This window comes from Hydra viridissima, unplaced genomic scaffold (genome assembly GCF_058129835.1).
Source record: "Hydra viridissima isolate aposymbiotic clone 2 unplaced genomic scaffold, HvirCarnegie_v1 scaffold_13, whole genome shotgun sequence".
In the NCBI taxonomy this organism is placed as follows: Eukaryota; Metazoa; Cnidaria; class Hydrozoa; order Anthoathecata; family Hydridae; genus Hydra; species Hydra viridissima.
Genome location: NW_028324312.1, coordinates 110005 through 135256, shown reverse-complemented (window position 1 = coordinate 135256; position 25252 = coordinate 110005). Strand labels below are relative to the sequence as shown.

General features: G+C 37.6%; 8 non-coding genes and 4 pseudogenes across 8 annotated transcripts; 9 read left to right on the top strand and 3 right to left on the bottom strand.

Moving 5' to 3' along the window:
* The first annotated feature begins 2073 nt into the window (after positions 1-2073).
* Positions 2074-2248, top strand: LOC149879652 (U2 spliceosomal RNA; annotated as a pseudogene).
* Positions 2249-2358: 110 nt separating this feature from the next.
* On the top strand, positions 2359-2522 carry LOC149879651 (U1 spliceosomal RNA). Its single transcript, XR_016446616.1, has one exon. It is a non-coding gene; the product is annotated as a U1 spliceosomal RNA (small nuclear RNA).
* Positions 2523-3956: 1434 nt separating this feature from the next.
* LOC149879650 (5S ribosomal RNA) lies at positions 3957-4075 on the bottom strand. The gene has a single exon (XR_016446553.1). It is a non-coding gene; the product is annotated as a 5S ribosomal RNA (ribosomal RNA).
* Positions 4076-4878: 803 nt separating this feature from the next.
* LOC149879649 (late histone H2B.L4 pseudogene) lies at positions 4879-5283 on the top strand (annotated as a pseudogene).
* Positions 5284-9945: 4662 nt separating this feature from the next.
* On the top strand, positions 9946-10137 carry LOC149879648 (U2 spliceosomal RNA). The gene has a single exon (XR_016446649.1). It is a non-coding gene; the product is annotated as a U2 spliceosomal RNA (small nuclear RNA).
* A 110-nt stretch (positions 10138-10247) lies between these two features.
* On the top strand, positions 10248-10411 carry LOC149879647 (U1 spliceosomal RNA). Its single transcript, XR_016446603.1, has one exon. It is a non-coding gene; the product is annotated as a U1 spliceosomal RNA (small nuclear RNA).
* A 1434-nt stretch (positions 10412-11845) lies between these two features.
* On the bottom strand, positions 11846-11964 carry LOC149879646 (5S ribosomal RNA). The gene has a single exon (XR_016446552.1). It is a non-coding gene; the product is annotated as a 5S ribosomal RNA (ribosomal RNA).
* An 803-nt stretch (positions 11965-12767) lies between these two features.
* Positions 12768-13172, top strand: LOC149879645 (late histone H2B.L4 pseudogene; annotated as a pseudogene).
* A 4662-nt stretch (positions 13173-17834) lies between these two features.
* On the top strand, positions 17835-18026 carry LOC149879644 (U2 spliceosomal RNA). The gene has a single exon (XR_016446648.1). It is a non-coding gene; the product is annotated as a U2 spliceosomal RNA (small nuclear RNA).
* Positions 18027-18136: 110 nt separating this feature from the next.
* Positions 18137-18300, top strand: LOC149879643 (U1 spliceosomal RNA). Its single transcript, XR_016446592.1, has one exon. It is a non-coding gene; the product is annotated as a U1 spliceosomal RNA (small nuclear RNA).
* Positions 18301-19734: 1434 nt separating this feature from the next.
* On the bottom strand, positions 19735-19853 carry LOC149879642 (5S ribosomal RNA). Its single transcript, XR_016446551.1, has one exon. It is a non-coding gene; the product is annotated as a 5S ribosomal RNA (ribosomal RNA).
* Positions 19854-20656: 803 nt separating this feature from the next.
* On the top strand, positions 20657-21061 carry LOC149879641 (late histone H2B.L4 pseudogene; annotated as a pseudogene).
* The last annotated feature ends 4191 nt before the right edge of the window (positions 21062-25252 follow it).

The following is a 25252-nucleotide window of genomic DNA, read 5'->3' as shown; positions in this document are numbered from 1 at the left end:
AAAGACTTTCATGAGTGCAGTTACAGAGTTTGTTCTGAGTTCCTGGATTATCCAGAATGCAAGTTGCAATACTCTTTAGAGCATCCCACTCAATGAATAAGAAGTGGGAAATTCTTCTTGATTTTATTGGTGAGTGAAACAGAAATAGGATCTTTCTAAGACTTTTACCTATTTCTTTAGTTTGTTCATAGCTTTGTTTCATTTACAGTTATACTGACACAACCCCAATAAAGTAATGCTTAATTAGGTATGCTTTTCACTGGACAATCTATAGCTTCTTTGGAATGATCCCTTTAATTCGATTAAAGATATGCGATAAAATTTTAAAAAAATTACATACTCATTACATTTTGAACTGAACCTTTTGTTTGGCTTTCTCACATTATGTTTTATAGAGTTACTGCTAAAGTTAACTCAGCCTCAGGTAGCAAGTCTGATTATTGAAAATAAGTTATTGAAAGAGAATTTTGAGTGTTGTCCTGGGGCAAGGTTAAGGGTTAAGTTAGGTTAGCAGAGCATATAATATTGAAGCAGTTAAAGTTTCAAGAAAAAGGTAAGTCATGTTTCTTCGATAGTTTACCAGAACCATTTTTTAAAAGTGATAGTTTGAAAAAGTTGACCTTTAGCCAACAAGTAAACATCCTTTTAACTGACTTGGGAATTATATTTTTAAGTTTATTCTCCATCAATCCTGAGCTTCTAATTTGTACGCAAATACATTTGCAGGCTTAATTTAGGTTAGGTAATATGTTAAAAAATGTAATATTTAAAAAAAATACTTTGCTTATTGTTCCAGGTCTCATTAACTTTTACCACGCTCTGCGAGTTTGTGATTGGAAAAATGCAGATACAGTGTGCAAGGTATGTATGCTTTACCTTTGCTAACCTAATGCTGTGTCGGTTTAGTGTCATAAATTTTTTCATTTTCCATTTGTCATTTGATATTTTGTCAGTGGATGTTTTAGGTCACTTTTTAAAATTGTTTTACCTTTTTGTCAGTAAACATTTAAAGTGTTCATTTCTTGCAATAACTAAAGTATCTGAAAAATATTTTCTTGCTACTCAGTTTAAATTCTTAACTTAATTTGCACCATCCCAATTTTTAAACTTTCAAGCTTGTTTTTTTAGACTTTGTGAGGAATTACTACTTGGGAAAGGATCGAGGCTAATGACAAGCAAGTCCTCCTAAACTCTGCTGTTTCTTGGCGACCCTGGTGATGAATTAAAGTACTGTCATTACAACAGTTGAAAAGAACATTTAAATACAGAGGTTCTCAAAATGCTTTTTGACAGAGAAATCTGTCGGACGCTCATATACAGAGTTGATTTTCAGTTGTTCAACTTGGCCTTTGATCACATCTGCTGCCCAGCGTTAAATTTAAAAGCCTTTAAACGTTTTTTATGTTTTGGTTAATTGGGTTATTTTTGAAAGAAGCTTGTTATTTTTGAAAGAAGCTGGGTTATTTTTGAAAAAAAGCCCAAATGTTTTAGAGTGAAATTGATGCAGTACAAGAAAGCCATGTTTTCATCGTTGAAACTTAAAGTTACCCATCGACTTGATCATTCAAATGTCCACAAGTTTTTTCGTTGAGAGGGAGGGAGCCGGGACAAAGTCGTTGCAAAAAGTATCGCTTCTCGGCCTAATGGCTAAGATCAAGTGTAGTATCATCATCCTTACGCCGAAAAGTCGGGCACCACTAGGTGGTGTAAAAAATCCGATGAGGTGCTGGGCCAAAAAGTCGGACACCATCATTTAATGGTGTATTGATCCGAATGAGGCTCAGTGTCGAAAAGTCGGGCACCACTTGGTGGTGTAAAAAATCCGATGAGGCGGTCATGGGTGGTGTGCGAAGCTTTGGTCATGAGCTGCTAAAGTCGGGCAGAGGATCCGGGAATATTCGTTAACTCGAGTACTCGGGGGCCTCAAGGTAGATCCGTCAAGGGTTGGCTTTAACATCAGTCGACAAGACGTAAAATGGGGTGACGTAGGCAAGCGCCGAACATCCTCCCGTCCACAGCTGCCGATGGCTGATGAGACGTTAAAGGAAATAAAAAAAAAAAAAAAAAAAAAAAAAAAAAAGATCAAGTGTAGTATCTGTTCTTATCAGTTTAATATCTGGTACGCCGGCATAGTCCGGCTCATATATTAATCTGATTTTTGGCATTTGGTCAAGGGATCGTAGGTTTACCTCGCCCTGACCGCGGGTTGCCTCGGCGTTGCACTACTGCTGAGCGCGGCCCATACTATAGAGAAGGAAAAAAAAAAAGCAAACAAACGGGACGATGCGGTGTGCAATCGAAAACCCACAATTGAGAAGATTGGGGCACGTCCGAGGCTGCCCACACAACGGGAAAAGCATACTTACCTGACGGGGAAGTAAACCTGATCAACATGGGGCTTCTTCCAGGGTGAGGCTCTTGCATTGCACTTCGCCTGGGCTGACCCCTGCGATTACCGCTAACGTCGGTAACTCGACCGTACAATTTCTGGTAGTGGGGGCCTGCGTTCGCGCTCGCCCCCTCCTCTAACGACTTAAAAAAAAAACCTCTCCTCTCACCCCTAAGAGTCTACTGCATATTTTGAGAGGCGCATACAAAGTCTGCTATAAGTGCAAATAAATTTTATTTATTTCAAAAGTTGTTGTTTTTTTTTTTTTTGTTTTTTTTTTTTTTTGTACAAAATCAATAAAAATCTAAGAATCGCAAAGAGGCAACCAAATAAGCATAGGAGCGACGAGAATCGTTTCAACGTGACAACCAGCAAGCGTGATCGACCGGTTACAATCCCGGAAATCACTCGACGGCGGAACAAAATGTGACAGTCACAACAGTGAAAACGAGTCGCTGTAATAAAAAACAATGACGATAATAATAGTTAAAATAACAAACAGTAGCAATACGAAAATCGATATCAATAGTGACAACGAAAATAATGACAACGATGAAGATAACAATAACGACAATAACAAAAATTAACGATAGCATCGATAAACTAACGATAATAGTAATACTGACAATAGCAACGACCACAAAAAAATAAGCATTAGCAATAACGATCTAACAGTAACAATAGTAACAACAACAGCAGCAGCAACAGTAACAACAATTGTCAACCATTTATGCATATCGCATATTGGATTCTGGTGCGGTGAAATGCATTCTTTTACTACCGTTCATTATTTTCATGAAAACAGCTCTGATTCCTACGTGTTGATCTTAGAAAGAAACGACAACGACCGAAACATTTTGGCAAGTTGACACGTCAATACGCAACGTTGCCAGAGATACGTAACGACGATTGACGAATCTTACAAATTTTTGCTCTTCAAAGCTAGTTTTGCAGTCTTTTCGTCATTTCGACAAAACTAGGGAACATTGACATCGTGCAACTTTAGACTTGCGAGGGTTTCTTTCATGGCCGCCGAGAGGACGGGGAAGATTCCCGGGTATCCCCGTGTATCTACAAACGATATTTTAAAAATCATTTTTTTAAAAGATTTAAATAGTTTTGACTTTTAAAAGATTTCATTAACTTTCGTTTTTAATTTTTAATGACTAGAGCACACTTCTATTGGTCCTGGGTATGTAATTGATCACAACGAGGGCCCCTTAAGAAAACTTCCCCTGGGCCCTCGTTGACTATGGTGGCTATAGTCCCTTTAACCGTTGCCCTTGTTGTTCAGCATCAAAACTAGCTTTCTGGCTTTTGTGCGAGGAAAAAGAGCGCCATTTTCTTTCCCTCAGAGATGCGGAGACGGAAGAAGCGCCCTCACACACCTTTCGACCAGTCGCTCCCCTTTCAATCGACACCACCCAGGCAGGGCCGTGTTTATGCATATTCTTTTGCAGGGGATGAGTTCTGTGTATCTTAGAGTCAACTGAAAAAGCAGATTTTGTAAAGAAAAGGGAGTCCCCTTTGGCGACTTTTTTTTTTTTTTTTCGTAAACGGTTGCAAAAGCCTACGGCACCAGGAGTTCCCAGGCGGTCACCCATCCAAGTACTACCCTGGCCCGACGATGCTTAACTTCCGTGATCGGACGAGAACGGGTGTATTCACCGTGGTATGGTCGTAGGCAATAGTGTACGGCTTTAATTTAAAATTTAAAGTTTCTAACGCCTTAACAATAATTTTTAACGGATGTGTGGCTATGAAAATAGCCTTTTGTGTTGTTTATACCGCCGTTTACTGGGCTGCTGGCTTTGGAACCTTCTCGTTCTTTTTGGGAAGCAACACAGCTTGAATGTTTGGCAACACACCGCCGCTCGCAATTGTAACACCTGACAACAACTTGTTTAACTCTTCGTCGTTGCGAACAGCTAGCTGTAAGTGACGAGGAATGATCCTGGCTTTTTTGTTATCGCGTGCAGCATTACCAGCTAACTCTAAGATTTCGGCGGAGAGGTATTCCAAAACTGCAGCTAAGTAGACCGGTGCGCCTGAACCGATGCGATTGGCGTAATGCCCTTTGCGCAAAAATCGGTGAACGCGACCAACAGGAAACTGAAGACCCGCTCTAAAAGATCGAGTTTTTGCCTTGGCCTTAGCTTTTCCTCCTTTTCCACGTCCTGACATTTTATTTTCTAACACAAGCAGAGACAGACAGACGGACCAGAGATCTCGTGCGCCTTTTTTTTATTTTAAACAGCAAAAAGTTTGCTATTCTTATCAAAATAGAGTGGTCTCAAAGTCAACCTTTTTTTAACCAATAGTAAAAAAGAAATAAACGATGCTCAAACAACTTAATCTTTTAAGAACCAATAGAAGTGCATATGACGCAAGAGTTTTCAAGTTGGAGGCTACAACTTTATCTTAAATTAAATCCAGTTGCAATGCAATGAAAACAAACGAAAAGAATTTTTACTGTTAGGCCCGTCGAAATGTCAGACGCACAAAAAACCGGAGGAAAACAAGCGCCAAAGGTGGCGAAAAAAGGCGAGAAGCGCGCCGGTAAGAAAGGTGGTAAAATCGCTGGAACTGGTGACAAGAAGCGCAAGAGAAAGAGACGAGAGTCTTATGCCATTTACATTTACAACGTCCTGAAGCAAGTTCACCCTGATGTCGGTGTTTCTTCTAAAGCAATGAGCATCATGAATTCTTTCGTGAACGACATTTTCGAAAGAATTGCTTCTGAAGCTTCGCGGCTCGCCCTTCAAAATAAGAAATCTACGATCTCTTCGCGTGAAATTCAAACCGCCGTGCGCCTTTTACTTCCCGGTGAACTTGCTAAACACGCAGTGAGCGAAGGCACCAAGGCTGTTACCAAGTACACCAGCAGTAAGTAGATCAAAATCCGCTCAAACGGCTATTTTTATAGCCACGCATCTTTTAAAAACATTAGACGCATTAACGAAATAGGTTCAAATGAAAATATCTGTTGCAATCGCTATATTTAATTGTGCAAACAATGCCAAGTGCAGAATAGCTAAACTAGCTGCTAAAATAAAACACTTAAACTGCTGCATCCGTCCTAGGCTATGAACAACTTAAAACCTTTTTTTTTCTTCTTCAAAATTGCTCTCAAACTCCCCTTTTCTAGAATATACATCGACCTAAAAAGCACGGAGCAGTTACCGGTGAGGTTACTGTGACTTTCAAACTCAATTAGTGTAATTGTTACTACCTGACAAAGTCCTAAATGCCGCGCAACGTTTTAAAGAAATGTGTACCTATGAAAATAGCCGTTTGATGAAGGATTGAGCAGTACAGGTTATTTCTTGTCCACTTTTGCGGTGGCACTCTTTGCAGCGACTTTCTTCTTAGGTGCTGTTTCAGCTTTCTTTACCGCGGGTTTTTTAGCAACCGGTAGCTTGGCGCTCCTTTTTAACTGGAGCGCATGAAATAGCACCAGCGCGACTAATCTTAGTGAGAGCAGTTCTACTTTTGAAAGTGTATGAGCAACGCTGGCTTCTAAAAATCCATTAGTCGATTGTCGCTATACCTATGCTGCCACGCAAACTCAATAGTGGTGGGGATCACAAACACGCAAGATAGTACGACTGCAAGAATATTTAATGCGTTGGCAAAGTGTTCAAAGTATTCAAATGTTGTCAGCAAAATTGTTACATCAACGGGTAAAGAAAACTGACGTTCTGTAAAGCTATCAAAATGTATCAAGGTGTAGAAAAAGTCTAATTAAAACAGTTAATAGTACCGCTGTCATTTTGTAGATGATTTTTTATGGATTATGTTAGTTATGGAAAAATAATTGGTGCATGAAAGGGTCAATGGGATAGTTACGAAACTACAAATGTTGTTAATGTTTGTAAGAAAATAAGACCGAGGAAGTAGACACAGTGTAATATCGTCAGTACAAATCATAATCTGATCACAATCGGAAAAAAAAAGAAGAAGAAGAATACAGTTTTGTTTGTAAATTTTTTTTTAATGACTCATAAAAAGGCTTGGGTACTAGTGATAACCCACAAGCTCTAAAATATCTAAAAAGATGCACTGTCTTCCGACCAGAGTTTCGGCACGGAAAAAACACATACTACAATTTAGTCACTGTGTATTAAGGTATGCATCAAATACTTGCCAATCGCATTTCGTTCATTTCGGGGTTTCGGGAAGGGGAATGATAAAAAAAAAAAAGAAAGAATTCGCAACTGAGCGTCCGCGGTGCACCCATCTTACTAGGCTGCGCGAGTAAGCAGAAACCGTTACTATGCTCTTAGCTAAACCAATGATATTTATACTAACTAGATGTAAAACTTCAAATAAATTTCGTAAGAAATTGTGAAGCAAGTTTTTTAAGTTTTTAAAGCCGGTAGCCTCTTTATTTAAACTGACAATAATTCGTTTGTTTTAATCGATGTTTTTATGATTCTGGCTGGCAAAAAAAAACTTGCTTGGCAAAAAAATATGCTTCACTGCGAAAGCGCGAGTTAAATATCTAGTTAATATACACTTAACCGCAAAATTAACGCACCACATACATTTCGATTTATTTTAATTGTGGTCATATATTTTGACAAACGTGTTAAGAATAGAACACATGAACACAGTTATTTCGATGATAATAATAAAAGCGACTTTGAGGATGGTGAGAAAAGAAAAGAAAAGAAAGAAAAACAAACTAAAACTAGAAATATGGTAAGTAATAAAATTAAGGTAAGTAACAAAATAAACTAAGATGATTATTGTTGTTATGCACACTAATACAGCTTAAAATGTAACATTTTTGACTTATCAATATCTAGTGTTGCCACATCTTGATGTTGTTGCAGCCAGACAGCACCGTGGATTTCTTTTAATTAGAGGTGTAATCGTTTCTTGAAGGATATCTTCACATACGCGGATAAGACTTTGTCGCAACTCGTCTAGGTGGTGGATGTTGACTTCTAACACAGCGTGCCATTATGCCCCAAAGATGCTCTATTGGGTTCATATCTGGACTGCAAGCCGGCCACTCCAAAACTTGAATAGTAGCATTTTGTAAGTATTCAGTAACAACATGCGCCGTATGTGGTCTAGCATTATCTTACATAAGAAGGAATCCATCTCCCATGAACGATGCAAGAGGTACCAAAAAAGGTTTTAAAATGTCAGCTTATGTATCGTTGAGAAGTCAGAACAGACGTGTTGCTCAAATGACAGTTATCATTGAGCAACACATCTGTTCATACTAACTTTATACATACTTTTCTTTTAAAAGTGAGGTTTAGTTACAGCAAAACGTGCTGCTTATGAAAAGCTGCTACAATTTGGAAACTAAAACGGAATAAAGCCTACAAATGACGTCACAATAAACATTATTATCGACTTTGTATTTGATAAATCCGGGAAATACGTAATATTTTTCAAAATAAGTCGGAATTTATAAGTGGTGCGTTAATTTTGCGGTAAAGTGCATATCATTGAGTTTAACAACGGTGCAGTGGTTACGCGCAGTCCTACTGAAATTTTTGGTGTTGGCGTAGCGTCAAGAGCAGAAAAGGTGCTTTTAGCTTGTTTCGAAAAAAAAAAAGAAAATAAAAAAAAGGGAAACTAAACAAATTAAATCCTGTTTTATCTTCTCATACAGTAGCTGATGCCAAAACCAAGACAAGTGACAAGTTTAGAGGAGTTCACACAGTTTTTTTAACGATTTTTCAAGAATGCTTTAAGGTAATAAAAAGTACTGTGCTATTTTATTTTCAATCTTTTCACCTTATTTTGGTGTTTGTGTTTTAAAATTTGAAGCAGTTTAACCCCTATTGTTGTGCCCACTTTACTTTTTCAAGTCTTCAAATACTTAAGAATAGTTTCTGATGAAAAAATCCTTTCAAAAATAAATTTTCATTTTTAGAAGCATCAACTTTATGAAGGAGTAGTCACAAAAGACTTTCATGAGTGCAGTTACAGAGTTTGTTCTGAGTTCCTGGATTATCCAGAATGCAAGTTGCAATACTCTTTAGAGCATCCCACTCAATGAATAAGAAGTGGGAAATTCTTCTTGATTTTATTGGTGAGTGAAACAGAAATAGGATCTTTCTAAGACTTTTACCTATTTCTTTAGTTTGTTCATAGCTTTGTTTCATTTACAGTTATACTGACACAACCCCAATAAAGTAATGCTTAATTAGGTATGCTTTTCACTGGACAATCTATAGCTTCTTTGGAATGATCCCTTTAATTCGATTAAAGATATGCGATAAAATTTTAAAAAAATTACATACTCATTACATTTTGAACTGAACCTTTTGTTTGGCTTTCTCACATTATGTTTTATAGAGTTACTGCTAAAGTTAACTCAGCCTCAGGTAGCAAGTCTGATTATTGAAAATAAGTTATTGAAAGAGAATTTTGAGTGTTGTCCTGGGGCAAGGTTAAGGGTTAAGTTAGGTTAGCAGAGCATATAATATTGAAGCAGTTAAAGTTTCAAGAAAAAGGTAAGTCATGTTTCTTCGATAGTTTACCAGAACCATTTTTTAAAAGTGATAGTTTGAAAAAGTTGACCTTTAGCCAACAAGTAAACATCCTTTTAACTGACTTGGGAATTATATTTTTAAGTTTATTCTCCATCAATCCTGAGCTTCTAATTTGTACGCAAATACATTTGCAGGCTTAATTTAGGTTAGGTAATATGTTAAAAAATGTAATATTTAAAAAAAATACTTTGCTTATTGTTCCAGGTCTCATTAACTTTTACCACGCTCTGCGAGTTTGTGATTGGAAAAATGCAGATACAGTGTGCAAGGTATGTATGCTTTACCTTTGCTAACCTAATGCTGTGTCGGTTTAGTGTCATAAATTTTTTCATTTTCCATTTGTCATTTGATATTTTGTCAGTGGATGTTTTAGGTCACTTTTTAAAATTGTTTTACCTTTTTGTCAGTAAACATTTAAAGTGTTCATTTCTTGCAATAACTAAAGTATCTGAAAAATATTTTCTTGCTACTCAGTTTAAATTCTTAACTTAATTTGCACCATCCCAATTTTTAAACTTTCAAGCTTGTTTTTTTAGACTTTGTGAGGAATTACTACTTGGGAAAGGATCGAGGCTAATGACAAGCAAGTCCTCCTAAATTCTGCTGTTTCTTGGCGACCCTGGTGATGAATTAAAGTACTGTCATTACAACAGTTGAAAAGAACATTTAAATACAGAGGTTCTCAAAATGCTTTTTGACAGAGAAATCTGTCGGACGCTCATATACAGAGTTGATTTTCAGTTGTTCAACTTGGCCTTTGATCACATCTGCTGCCCAGCGTTAAATTTAAAAGCCTTTAAACGTTTTTTATGTTTTGGTTAATTGGGTTATTTTTGAAAGAAGCTTGTTATTTTTGAAAGAAGCTGGGTTATTTTTGAAAAAAAGCCCAAATGTTTTAGAGTGAAATTGATGCAGTACAAGAAAGCCATGTTTTCATCGTTGAAACTTAAAGTTACCCATCGACTTGATCATTCAAATGTCCACAAGTTTTTTCGTTGAGAGGGAGGGAGCCGGGACAAAGTCGTTGCAAAAAGTATCGCTTCTCGGCCTAATGGCTAAGATCAAGTGTAGTATCTGTTCTTATCAGTTTAATATCTGGTACGCCGGCATAGTCCGGCTCATATATTAATCTGATTTTTGGCATTTGGTCAAGGGATCGTAGGTTTACCTCGCCCTGACCGCGGGTTGCCTCGGCGTTGCACTACTGCTGAGCGCGGCCCATACTATAGAGAAGGAAAAAAAAAAAGCAAACAAACGGGACGATGCGGTGTGCAATCGAAAACCCACAATTGAGAAGATTGGGGCACGTCCGAGGCTGCCCACACAACGGGAAAAGCATACTTACCTGACGGGGAAGTAAACCTGATCAACATGGGGCTTCTTCCAGGGTGAGGCTCTTGCATTGCACTTCGCCTGGGCTGACCCCTGCGATTACCGCTAACGTCGGTAACTCGACCGTACAATTTCTGGTAGTGGGGGCCTGCGTTCGCGCTCGCCCCCTCCTCTAACGACTTAAAAAAAAAACCTCTCCTCTCACCCCTAAGAGTCTACTGCATATTTTGAGAGGCGCATACAAAGTCTGCTATAAGTGCAAATAAATTTTATTTATTTCAAAAGTTGTTGTTTTTTTTTTTTTTGTTTTTTTTTTTTTTTGTACAAAATCAATAAAAATCTAAGAATCGCAAAGAGGCAACCAAATAAGCATAGGAGCGACGAGAATCGTTTCAACGTGACAACCAGCAAGCGTGATCGACCGGTTACAATCCCGGAAATCACTCGACGGCGGAACAAAATGTGACAGTCACAACAGTGAAAACGAGTCGCTGTAATAAAAAACAATGACGATAATAATAGTTAAAATAACAAACAGTAGCAATAAGAAAATCGATATCAATAGTGACAACGAAAATAATGACAACGATGAAGATAACAATAACGACAATAACAAAAATTAACGATAGCATCGATAAACTAACGATAATAGTAATACTGACAATAGCAACGACCACAAAAAAATAAGCATTAGCAATAACGATCTAACAGTAACAATAGTAACAACAACAGCAGCAGCAACAGTAACAACAATTGTCAACCATTTATGCATATCGCATATTGGATTCTGGTGCGGTGAAATGCATTCTTTTACTACCGTTCATTATTTTCATGAAAACAGCTCTGATTCCTACGTGTTGATCTTAGAAAGAAACGACAACGACCGAAACATTTTGGCAAGTTGACACGTCAATACGCAACGTTGCCAGAGATACGTAACGACGATTGACGAATCTTACAAATTTTTGCTCTTCAAAGCTAGTTTTGCAGTCTTTTCGTCATTTCGACAAAACTAGGGAACATTGACATCGTGCAACTTTAGACTTGCGAGGGTTTCTTTCATGGCCGCCGAGAGGACGGGGAAGATTCCCGGGTATCCCCGTGTATCTACAAACGATATTTTAAAAATCATTTTTTTAAAAGATTTAAATAGTTTTGACTTTTAAAAGATTTCATTAACTTTCGTTTTTAATTTTTAATGACTAGAGCACACTTCTATTGGTCCTGGGTATGTAATTGATCACAACGAGGGCCCCTTAAGAAAACTTCCCCTGGGCCCTCGTTGACTATGGTGGCTATAGTCCCTTTAACCGTTGCCCTTGTTGTTCAGCATCAAAACTAGCTTTCTGGCTTTTGTGCGAGGAAAAAGAGCGCCATTTTCTTTCCCTCAGAGATGCGGAGACGGAAGAAGCGCCCTCACACACCTTTCGACCAGTCGCTCCCCTTTCAATCGACACCACCCAGGCAGGGCCGTGTTTATGCATATTCTTTTGCAGGGGATGAGTTCTGTGTATCTTAGAGTCAACTGAAAAAGCAGATTTTGTAAAGAAAAGGGAGTCCCCTTTGGCGACTTTTTTTTTTTTTTTTCGTAAACGGTTGCAAAAGCCTACGGCACCAGGAGTTCCCAGGCGGTCACCCATCCAAGTACTACCCTGGCCCGACGATGCTTAACTTCCGTGATCGGACGAGAACGGGTGTATTCACCGTGGTATGGTCGTAGGCAATAGTGTACGGCTTTAATTTAAAATTTAAAGTTTCTAACGCCTTAACAATAATTTTTAACGGATGTGTGGCTATGAAAATAGCCTTTTGTGTTGTTTATACCGCCGTTTACTGGGCTGCTGGCTTTGGAACCTTCTCGTTCTTTTTGGGAAGCAACACAGCTTGAATGTTTGGCAACACACCGCCGCTCGCAATTGTAACACCTGACAACAACTTGTTTAACTCTTCGTCGTTGCGAACAGCTAGCTGTAAGTGACGAGGAATGATCCTGGCTTTTTTGTTATCGCGTGCAGCATTACCAGCTAACTCTAAGATTTCGGCGGAGAGGTATTCCAAAACTGCAGCTAAGTAGACCGGTGCGCCTGAACCGATGCGATTGGCGTAATGCCCTTTGCGCAAAAATCGGTGAACGCGACCAACAGGAAACTGAAGACCCGCTCTAAAAGATCGAGTTTTTGCCTTGGCCTTAGCTTTTCCTCCTTTTCCACGTCCTGACATTTTATTTTCTAACACAAGCAGAGACAGACAGACGGACCAGAGATCTCGTGCGCCTTTTTTTTATTTTAAACAGCAAAAAGTTTGCTATTCTTATCAAAATAGAGTGGTCTCAAAGTCAACCTTTTTTTAACCAATAGTAAAAAAGAAATAAACGATGCTCAAACAACTTAATCTTTTAAGAACCAATAGAAGTGCATATGACGCAAGAGTTTTCAAGTTGGAGGCTACAACTTTATCTTAAATTAAATCCAGTTGCAATGCAATGAAAACAAACGAAAAGAATTTTTACTGTTAGGCCCGTCGAAATGTCAGACGCACAAAAAACCGGAGGAAAACAAGCGCCAAAGGTGGCGAAAAAAGGCGAGAAGCGCGCCGGTAAGAAAGGTGGTAAAATCGCTGGAACTGGTGACAAGAAGCGCAAGAGAAAGAGACGAGAGTCTTATGCCATTTACATTTACAACGTCCTGAAGCAAGTTCACCCTGATGTCGGTGTTTCTTCTAAAGCAATGAGCATCATGAATTCTTTCGTGAACGACATTTTCGAAAGAATTGCTTCTGAAGCTTCGCGGCTCGCCCTTCAAAATAAGAAATCTACGATCTCTTCGCGTGAAATTCAAACCGCCGTGCGCCTTTTACTTCCCGGTGAACTTGCTAAACACGCAGTGAGCGAAGGCACCAAGGCTGTTACCAAGTACACCAGCAGTAAGTAGATCAAAATCCGCTCAAACGGCTATTTTTATAGCCACGCATCTTTTAAAAACATTAGACGCATTAACGAAATAGGTTCAAATGAAAATATCTGTTGCAATCGCTATATTTAATTGTGCAAACAATGCCAAGTGCAGAATAGCTAAACTAGCTGCTAAAATAAAACACTTAAACTGCTGCATCCGTCCTAGGCTATGAACAACTTAAAACCTTTTTTTTTCTTCTTCAAAATTGCTCTCAAACTCCCCTTTTCTAGAATATACATCGACCTAAAAAGCACGGAGCAGTTACCGGTGAGGTTACTGTGACTTTCAAACTCAATTAGTGTAATTGTTACTACCTGACAAAGTCCTAAATGCCGCGCAACGTTTTAAAGAAATGTGTACCTATGAAAATAGCCGTTTGATGAAGGATTGAGCAGTACAGGTTATTTCTTGTCCACTTTTGCGGTGGCACTCTTTGCAGCGACTTTCTTCTTAGGTGCTGTTTCAGCTTTCTTTACCGCGGGTTTTTTAGCAACCGGTAGCTTGGCGCTCCTTTTTAACTGGAGCGCATGAAATAGCACCAGCGCGACTAATCTTAGTGAGAGCAGTTCTACTTTTGAAAGTGTATGAGCAACGCTGGCTTCTAAAAATCCATTAGTCGATTGTCGCTATACCTATGCTGCCACGCAAACTCAATAGTGGTGGGGATCACAAACACGCAAGATAGTACGACTGCAAGAATATTTAATGCGTTGGCAAAGTGTTCAAAGTATTCAAATGTTGTCAGCAAAATTGTTACATCAACGGGTAAAGAAAACTGACGTTCTGTAAAGCTATCAAAATGTATCAAGGTGTAGAAAAAGTCTAATTAAAACAGTTAATAGTACCGCTGTCATTTTGTAGATGATTTTTTATGGATTATGTTAGTTATGGAAAAATAATTGGTGCATGAAAGGGTCAATGGGATAGTTACGAAACTACAAATGTTGTTAATGTTTGTAAGAAAATAAGACCGAGGAAGTAGACACAGTGTAATATCGTCAGTACAAATCATAATCTGATCACAATCGGAAAAAAAAAGAAGAAGAAGAATACAGTTTTGTTTGTAAATTTTTTTTTAATGACTCATAAAAAGGCTTGGGTACTAGTGATAACCCACAAGCTCTAAAATATCTAAAAAGATGCACTGTCTTCCGACCAGAGTTTCGGCACGGAAAAAACACATACTACAATTTAGTCACTGTGTATTAAGGTATGCATCAAATACTTGCCAATCGCATTTCGTTCATTTCGGGGTTTCGGGAAGGGGAATGATAAAAAAAAAAAAGAAAGAATTCGCAACTGAGCGTCCGCGGTGCACCCATCTTACTAGGCTGCGCGAGTAAGCAGAAACCGTTACTATGCTCTTAGCTAAACCAATGATATTTATACTAACTAGATGTAAAACTTCAAATAAATTTCGTAAGAAATTGTGAAGCAAGTTTTTTAAGTTTTTAAAGCCGGTAGCCTCTTTATTTAAACTGACAATAATTCGTTTGTTTTAATCGATGTTTTTATGATTCTGGCTGGCAAAAAAAAACTTGCTTGGCAAAAAAATATGCTTCACTGCGAAAGCGCGAGTTAAATATCTAGTTAATATACACTTAACCGCAAAATTAACGCACCACATACATTTCGATTTATTTTAATTGTGGTCATATATTTTGACAAACGTGTTAAGAATAGAACACATGAACACAGTTATTTCGATGATAATAATAAAAGCGACTTTGAGGATGGTGAGAAAAGAAAAGAAAAGAAAGAAAAACAAACTAAAACTAGAAATATGGTAAGTAATAAAATTAAGGTAAGTAACAAAATAAACTAAGATGATTATTGTTGTTATGCACACTAATACAGCTTAAAATGTAACATTTTTGACTTATCAATATCTAGTGTTGCCACATCTTGATGTTGTTGCAGCCAGACAGCACCGTGGATTTCTTTTAATTAGAGGTGTAATCGTTTCTTGAAGGATATCTTCACATACGCGGATAAGACTTTGTCGCAACTCGTCTAGGTGGTGGATGTTGACTTCTAACACAGCGTGCCATTATGCCCCAAAGATGCTCTATTGGGTTCATATCTGGACTGCAAGCCGGCCACTCCAAAACTTGAATAGTAGCATTTTGTAAGTATTCAGTAACAACATGCGCCGTATGTGGTCTAGCATTATCTTACATAAGAAGGAATCCATCTCCCATGAACGATGCAAGAGGTACCAAAAAAGGTTTTAAAATGTCAGCTTATGTATCGTTGAGAAGTCAGAACAGACGTGTTGCTCAAATGACAGTTATCATTGAGCAACACATCTGTTCATACTAACTTTATACATACTTTTCTTTTAAAAGTGAGGTTTAGTTACAGCAAAACGTGCTGCTTATGAAAAGCTGCTACAATTTGGAAACTAAAACGGAATAAAGCCTACAAATGACGTCACAATAAACATTATTATCGACTTTGTATTTGATAAATCCGGGAAATACGTAATATTTTTCAAAATAAGTCGGAATTTATAAGTGGTGCGTTAATTTTGCGGTAAAGTGCATATCATTGAGTTTAACAACGGTGCAGTGGTTACGCGCAGTCCTACTGAAATTTTTGGTGTTGGCGTAGCGTCAAGAGCAGAAAAGGTGCTTTTAGCTTGTTTCGAAAAAAAAAAAGAAAATAAAAAAAAGGGAAACTAAACAAATTAAATCCTGTTTTATCTTCTCATACAGTAGCTGATGCCAAAACCAAGACAAGTGACAAGTTTAGAGGAGTTCACACAGTTTTTTTAACGATTTTTCAAGAATGCTTTAAGGTAATAAAAAGTACTGTGCTATTTTATTTTCAATCTTTTCACCTTATTTTGGTGTTTGTGTTTTAAAATTTGAAGCAGTTTAACCCCTATTGTTGTGCCCACTTTACTTTTTCAAGTCTTCAAATACTTAAGAATAGTTTCTGATGAAAAAATCCTTTCAAAAATAAATTTTCATTTTTAGAAGCATCAACTTTATGAAGGAGTAGTCACAAAAGACTTTCATGAGTGCAGTTACAGAGTTTGTTCTGAGTTCCTGGATTATCCAGAATGCAAGTTGCAATACTCTTTAGAGCATCCCACTCAATGAATAAGAAGTGGGAAATTCTTCTTGATTTTATTGGTGAGTGAAACAGAAATAGGATCTTTCTAAGACTTTTACCTATTTCTTTAGTTTGTTCATAGCTTTGTTTCATTTACAGTTATACTGACACAACCCCAATAAAGTAATGCTTAATTAGGTATGCTTTTCACTGGACAATCTATAGCTTCTTTGGAATGATCCCTTTAATTCGATTAAAGATATGCGATAAAATTTTAAAAAAATTACATACTCATTACATTTTGAACTGAACCTTTTGTTTGGCTTTCTCACATTATGTTTTATAGAGTTACTGCTAAAGTTAACTCAGCCTCAGGTAGCAAGTCTGATTATTGAAAATAAGTTATTGAAAGAGAATTTTGAGTGTTGTCCTGGGGCAAGGTTAAGGGTTAAGTTAGGTTAGCAGAGCATATAATATTGAAGCAGTTAAAGTTTCAAGAAAAAGGTAAGTCATGTTTCTTCGATAGTTTACCAGAACCATTTTTTAAAAGTGATAGTTTGAAAAAGTTGACCTTTAGCCAACAAGTAAACATCCTTTTAACTGACTTGGGAATTATATTTTTAAGTTTATTCTCCATCAATCCTGAGCTTCTAATTTGTACGCAAATACATTTGCAGGCTTAATTTAGGTTAGGTAATATGTTAAAAAATGTAATATTTAAAAAAAATACTTTGCTTATTGTTCCAGGTCTCATTAACTTTTACCACGCTCTGCGAGTTTGTGATTGGAAAAATGCAGATACAGTGTGCAAGGTATGTATGCTTTACCTTTGCTAACCTAATGCTGTGTCGGTTTAGTGTCATAAATTTTTTCATTTTCCATTTGTCATTTGATATTTTGTCAGTGGATGTTTTAGGTCACTTTTTAAAATTGTTTTACCTTTTTGTCAGTAAACATTTAAAGTGTTCATTTCTTGCAATAACTAAAGTATCTGAAAAATATTTTCTTGCTACTCAGTTTAAATTCTTAACTTAATTTGCACCATCCCAATTTTTAAACTTTCAAGCTTGTTTTTTTAGACTTTGTGAGGAATTACTACTTGGGAAAGGATCGAGGCTAATGACAAGCAAGTCCTCCTAAACTCTGCTGTTTCTTGGCGACCCTGGTGATGAATTAAAGTACTGTCATTACAACAGTTGAAAAGAACATTTAAATACAGAGGTTCTCAAAATGCTTTTTGACAGAGAAATCTGTCGGACGCTCATATACAGAGTTGATTTTCAGTTGTTCAACTTGGCCTTTGATCACATCTGCTGCCCAGCGTTAAATTTAAAAGCCTTTAAACGTTTTTTATGTTTTGGTTAATTGGGTTATTTTTGAAAGAAGCTTGTTATTTTTGAAAGAAGCTGGGTTATTTTTGAAAAAAAGCCCAAATGTTTTAGAATGAAATTGATGCAGTACAAGAAAGCCATGTTTTCATCGTTGAAACTTAAAGTTACCCATCGACTTGATCATTCAAATGTCCACAAGTTTTTTCGTTGAGAGGGAGGGAGCCGGGACAAAGTCGTTGCAAAAAGTATCGCTTCTCGGCCTAATGGCTAAGATCAAGTGTAGTATCTGTTCTTATCAGTTTAATATCTGGTACGCCGGCATAGTCCGGCTCATATATTAATCTGATTTTTGGCATTTGGTCAAGGGATCGTAGGTTTACCTCGCCCTGACCGCGGGTTGCCTCGGCGTTGCACTACTGCTGAGCGCGGCCCATACTATAGAGAAGGAAAAAAAAAAAGCAAACAAACGGGACGATGCGGTGTGCAATCGAAAACCCACAATTGAGAAGATTGGGGCACGTCCGAGGCTGCCCACACAACGGGAAAAGCATACTTACCTGACGGGGAAGTAAACCTGATCAACATGGGGCTTCTTCCAGGGTGAGGCTCTTGCATTGCACTTCGCCTGGGCTGACCCCTGCGATTACCGCTAACGTCGGTAACTCGACCGTACAATTTCTGGTAGTGGGGGCCTGCGTTCGCGCTCGCCCCCTCCTCTAACGACTTAAAAAAAAAACCTCTCCTCTCACCCCTAAGAGTCTACTGCATATTTTGAGAGGCGCATACAAAGTCTGCTATAAGTGCAAATAAATTTTATTTATTTCAAAAGTTGTTGTTTTTTTTTTTTTTGTTTTTTTTTTTTTTTGTACAAAATCAATAAAAATCTAAGAATCGCAAAGAGGCAACCAAATAAGCATAGGAGCGACGAGAATCGTTTCAACGTGACAACCAGCAAGCGTGATCGACCGGTTACAATCCCGGAAATCACTCGACGGCGGAACAAAATGTGACAGTCACAACAGTGAAAACGAGTCGCTGTAATAAAAAACAATGACGATAATAATAGTTAAAATAACAAACAGTAGCAATAAGAAAATCGATATCAATAGTGACAACGAAAATAATGACAACGATGAAGATAACAATAACGACAATAACAAAAATTAACGATAGCATCGATAAACTAACGATAATAGTAATACTGACAATAGCAACGACCACAAAAAAATAAGCATTAGCAATAACGATCTAACAGTAACAATAGTAACAACAACAGCAGCAGCAACAGTAACAACAATTGTCAACCATTTATGCATATCGCATATTGGATTCTGGTGCGGTGAAATGCATTCTTTTACTACCGTTCATTATTTTCATGAAAACAGCTCTGATTCCTACGTGTTGATCTTAGAAAGAAACGACAACGACCGAAACATTTTGGCAAGTTGACACGTCAATACGCAACGTTGCCAGAGATACGTAACGACGATTGACGAATCTTACAAATTTTTGCTCTTCAAAGCTAGTTTTGCAGTCTTTTCGTCATTTCGACAAAACTAGGGAACATTGACATCGTGCAACTTTAGACTTGCGAGGGTTTCTTTCATGGCCGCCGAGAGGACGGGGAAGATTCCCGGGTATCCCCGTGTATCTACAAACGATATTTTAAAAATCATTTTTTTAAAAGATTTAAATAGTTTTGACTTTTAAAAGATTTCATTAACTTTCGTTTTTAATTTTTAATGACTAGAGCACACTTCTATTGGTCCTGGGTATGTAATTGATCACAACGAGGGCCCCTTAAGAAAACTTCCCCTGGGCCCTCGTTGACTATGGTGGCTATAGTCCCTTTAACCGTTGCCCTTGTTGTTCAGCATCAAAACTAGCTTTCTGGCTTTTGTGCGAGGAAAAAGAGCGCCATTTTCTTTCCCTCAGAGATGCGGAGACGGAAGAAGCGCCCTCACACACCTTTCGACCAGTCGCTCCCCTTTCAATCGACACCACCCAGGCAGGGCCGTGTTTATGCATATTCTTTTGCAGGGGATGAGTTCTGTGTATCTTAGAGTCAACTGAAAAAGCAGATTTTGTAAAGAAAAGGGAGTCCCCTTTGGCGACTTTTTTTTTTTTTTTTCGTAAACGGTTGCAAAAGCCTACGGCACCAGGAGTTCCCAGGCGGTCACCCATCCAAGTACTACCCTGGCCCGACGATGCTTAACTTCCGTGATCGGACGAGAACGGGTGTATTCACCGTGGTATGGTCGTAGGCAATAGTGTACGGCTTTAATTTAAAATTTAAAGTTTCTAACGCCTTAACAATAATTTTTAACGGATGTGTGGCTATGAAAATAGCCTTTTGTGTTGTTTATACCGCCGTTTACTGGGCTGCTGGCTTTGGAACCTTCTCGTTCTTTTTGGGAAGCAACACAGCTTGAATGTTTGGCAACACACCGCCGCTCGCAATTGTAACACCTGACAACAACTTGTTTAACTCTTCGTCGTTGCGAACAGCTAGCTGTAAGTGACGAGGAATGATCCTGGCTTTTTTGTTATCGCGTGCAGCATTACCAGCTAACTCTAAGATTTCGGCGGAGAGGTATTCCAAAACTGCAGCTAAGTAGACCGGTGCGCCTGAACCGATGCGATTGGCGTAATGCCCTTTGCGCAAAAATCGGTGAACGCGACCAACAGGAAACTGAAGACCCGCTCTAAAAGATCGAGTTTTTGCCTTGGCCTTAGCTTTTCCTCCTTTTCCACGTCCTGACATTTTATTTTCTAACACAAGCAGAGACAGACAGACGGACCAGAGATCTCGTGCGCCTTTTTTTTATTTTAAACAGCAAAAAGTTTGCTATTCTTATCAAAATAGAGTGGTCTCAAAGTCAACCTTTTTTTAACCAATAGTAAAAAAGAAATAAACGATGCTCAAACAACTTAATCTTTTAAGAACCAATAGAAGTGCATATGACGCAAGAGTTTTCAAGTTGGAGGCTACAACTTTATCTTAAATTAAATCCAGTTGCAATGCAATGAAAACAAACGAAAAGAATTTTTACTGTTAGGCCCGTCGAAATGTCAGACGCACAAAAAACCGGAGGAAAACAAGCGCCAAAGGTGGCGAAAAAAGGCGAGAAGCGCGCCGGTAAGAAAGGTGGTAAAATCGCTGGAACTGGTGACAAGAAGCGCAAGAGAAAGAGACGAGAGTCTTATGCCATTTACATTTACAACGTCCTGAAGCAAGTTCACCCTGATGTCGGTGTTTCTTCTAAAGCAATGAGCATCATGAATTCTTTCGTGAACGACATTTTCGAAAGAATTGCTTCTGAAGCTTCGCGGCTCGCCCTTCAAAATAAGAAATCTACGATCTCTTCGCGTGAAATTCAAACCGCCGTGCGCCTTTTACTTCCCGGTGAACTTGCTAAACACGCAGTGAGCGAAGGCACCAAGGCTGTTACCAAGTACACCAGCAGTAAGTAGATCAAAATCCGCTCAAACGGCTATTTTTATAGCCACGCATCTTTTAAAAACATTAGACGCATTAACGAAATAGGTTCAAATGAAAATATCTGTTGCAATCGCTATATTTAATTGTGCAAACAATGCCAAGTGCAGAATAGCTAAACTAGCTGCTAAAATAAAACACTTAAACTGCTGCATCCGTCCTAGGCTATGAACAACTTAAAACCTTTTTTTTTCTTCTTCAAAATTGCTCTCAAACTCCCCTTTTCTAGAATATACATCGACCTAAAAAGCACGGAGCAGTTACCGGTGAGGTTACTGTGACTTTCAAACTCAATTAGTGTAATTGTTACTACCTGACAAAGTCCTAAATGCCGCGCAACGTTTTAAAGAAATGTGTACCTATGAAAATAGCCGTTTGATGAAGGATTGAGCAGTACAGGTTATTTCTTGTCCACTTTTGCGGTGGCACTCTTTGCAGCGACTTTCTTCTTAGGTGCTGTTTCAGCTTTCTTTACCGCGGGTTTTTTAGCAACCGGTAGCTTGGCGCTCCTTTTTAACTGGAGCGCATGAAATAGCACCAGCGCGACTAATCTTAGTGAGAGCAGTTCTACTTTTGAAAGTGTATGAGCAACGCTGGCTTCTAAAAATCCATTAGTCGATTGTCGCTATACCTATGCTGCCACGCAAACTCAATAGTGGTGGGGATCACAAACACGCAAGATAGTACGACTGCAAGAATATTTAATGCGTTGGCAAAGTGTTCAAAGTATTCAAATGTTGTCAGCAAAATTGTTACATCAACGGGTAAAGAAAACTGACGTTCTGTAAAGCTATCAAAATGTATCAAGGTGTAGAAAAAGTCTAATTAAAACAGTTAATAGTACCGCTGTCATTTTGTAGATGATTTTTTATGGATTATGTTAGTTATGGAAAAATAATTGGTGCATGAAAGGGTCAATGGGATAGTTACGAAACTACAAATGTTGTTAATGTTTGTAAGAAAATAAGACCGAGGAAGTAGACACAGTGTAATATCGTCAGTACAAATCATAATCTGATCACAATCGGAAAAAAAAAGAAGAAGAAGAATACAGTTTTGTTTGTAAATTTTTTTTTAATGACTCATAAAAAGGCTTGGGTACTAGTGATAACCCACAAGCTCTAAAATATCTAAAAAGATGCACTGTCTTCCGACCAGAGTTTCGGCACGGAAAAAACACATACTACAATTTAGTCACTGTGTATTAAGGTATGCATCAAATACTTGCCAATCGCATTTCGTTCATTTCGGGGTTTCGGGAAGGGGAATGATAAAAAAAAAAAAGAAAGAATTCGCAACTGAGCGTCCGCGGTGCACCCATCTTACTAGGCTGCGCGAGTAAGCAGAAACCGTTACTATGCTCTTAGCTAAACCAATGATATTTATACTAACTAGATGTAAAACTTCAAATAAATTTCGTAAGAAATTGTGAAGCAAGTTTTTTAAGTTTTTAAAGCCGGTAGCCTCTTTATTTAAACTGACAATAATTCGTTTGTTTTAATCGATGTTTTTATGATTCTGGCTGGCAAAAAAAAACTTGCTTGGCAAAAAAATATGCTTCACTGCGAAAGCGCGAGTTAAATATCTAGTTAATATACACTTAACCGCAAAATTAACGCACCACATACATTTCGATTTATTTTAATTGTGGTCATATATTTTGACAAACGTGTTAAGAATAGAACACATGAACACAGTTATTTCGATGATAATAATAAAAGCGACTTTGAGGATGGTGAGAAAAGAAAAGAAAAGAAAGAAAAACAAACTAAAACTAGAAATATGGTAAGTAATAAAATTAAGGTAAGTAACAAAATAAACTAAGATGATTATTGTTGTTATGCACACTAATACAGCTTAAAATGTAACATTTTTGACTTATCAATATCTAGTGTTGCCACATCTTGATGTTGTTGCAGCCAGACAGCACCGTGGATTTCTTTTAATTAGAGGTGTAATCGTTTCTTGAAGGATATCTTCACATACGCGGATAAGACTTTGTCGCAACTCGTCTAGGTGGTGGATGTTGACTTCTAACACAGCGTGCCATTATGCCCCAAAGATGCTCTATTGGGTTCATATCTGGACTGCAAGCCGGCCACTCCAAAACTTGAATAGTAGCATTTTGTAAGTATTCAGTAACAACATGCGCCGTATGTGGTCTAGCATTATCTTACATAAGAAGGAATCCATCTCCCATGAACGATGCAAGAGGTACCAAAAAAGGTTTTAAAATGTCAGCTTATGTATCGTTGAGAAGTCAGAACAGACGTGTTGCTCAAATGACAGTTATCATTGAGCAACACATCTGTTCATACTAACTTTATACATACTTTTCTTTTAAAAGTGAGGTTTAGTTACAGCAAAACGTGCTGCTTATGAAAAGCTGCTACAATTTGGAAACTAAAACGGAATAAAGCCTACAAATGACGTCACAATAAACATTATTATCGACTTTGTATTTGATAAATCCGGGAAATACGTAATATTTTTCAAAATAAGTCGGAATTTATAAGTGGTGCGTTAATTTTGCGGTAAAGTGCATATCATTGAGTTTAACAACGGTGCAGTGGTTACGCGCAGTCCTACTGAAATTTTTGGTGTTGGCGTAGCGTCAAGAGCAGAAAAGGTGCTTTTAGCTTGTTTCGAAAAAAAAAAAGAAAATAAAAAAAAGGGAAACTAAACAAATTAAATCCTGTTTTATCTTCTCATACAGTAGCTGATGCCAAAACCAAGACAAGTGACAAGTTTAGAGGAGTTCACACAGTTTTTTTAACGATTTTTCAAGAATGCTTTAAGGTAATAAAAAGTACTGTGCTATTTTATTTTCAATCTTTTCACCTTATTTTGGTGTTTGTGTTTTAAAATTTGAAGCAGTTTAACCCCTATTGTTGTGCCCACTTTACTTTTTCAAGTCTTCAAATACTTAAGAATAGTTTCTGATGAAAAAATCCTTTCAAAAATAAATTTTCATTTTTAGAAGCATCAACTTTATGAAGGAGTAGTCACAAAAGACTTTCATGAGTGCAGTTACAGAGTTTGTTCTGAGTTCCTGGATTATCCAGAATGCAAGTTGCAATACTCTTTAGAGCATCCCACTCAATGAATAAGAAGTGGGAAATTCTTCTTGATTTTATTGGTGAGTGAAACAGAAATAGGATCTTTCTAAGACTTTTACCTATTTCTTTAGTTTGTTCATAGCTTTGTTTCATTTACAGTTATACTGACACAACCCCAATAAAGTAATGCTTAATTAGGTATGCTTTTCACTGGACAATCTATAGCTTCTTTGGAATGATCCCTTTAATTCGATTAAAGATATGCGATAAAATTTTAAAAAAATTACATACTCATTACATTTTGAACTGAACCTTTTGTTTGGCTTTCTCACATTATGTTTTATAGAGTTACTGCTAAAGTTAACTCAGCCTCAGGTAGCAAGTCTGATTATTGAAAATAAGTTATTGAAAGAGAATTTTGAGTGTTGTCCTGGGGCAAGGTTAAGGGTTAAGTTAGGTTAGCAGAGCATATAATATTGAAGCAGTTAAAGTTTCAAGAAAAAGGTAAGTCATGTTTCTTCGATAGTTTACCAGAACCATTTTTTAAAAGTGATAGTTTGAAAAAGTTGACCTTTAGCCAACAAGTAAACATCCTTTTAACTGACTTGGGAATTATATTTTTAAGTTTATTCTCCATCAATCCTGAGCTTCTAATTTGTACGCAAATACATTTGCAGGCTTAATTTAGGTTAGGTAATATGTTAAAAAATGTAATATTTAAAAAAAATACTTTGCTTATTGTTCCAGGTCTCATTAACTTTTACCACGCTCTGCGAGTTTGTGATTGGAAAAATGCAGATACAGTGTGCAAGGTATGTATGCTTTACCTTTGCTAACCTAATGCTGTGTCGGTTTAGTGTCATAAATTTTTTCATTTTCCATTTGTCATTTGATATTTTGTCAGTGGATGTTTTAGGTCACTTTTTAAAATTGTTTTACCTTTTTGTCAGTAAACATTTAAAGTGTTCATTTCTTGCAATAACTAAAGTATCTGAAAAATATTTTCTTGCTACTCAGTTTAAATTCTTAACTTAATTTGCACCATCCCAATTTTTAAACTTTCAAGCTTGTTTTTTTAGACTTTGTGAGGAATTACTACTTGGGAAA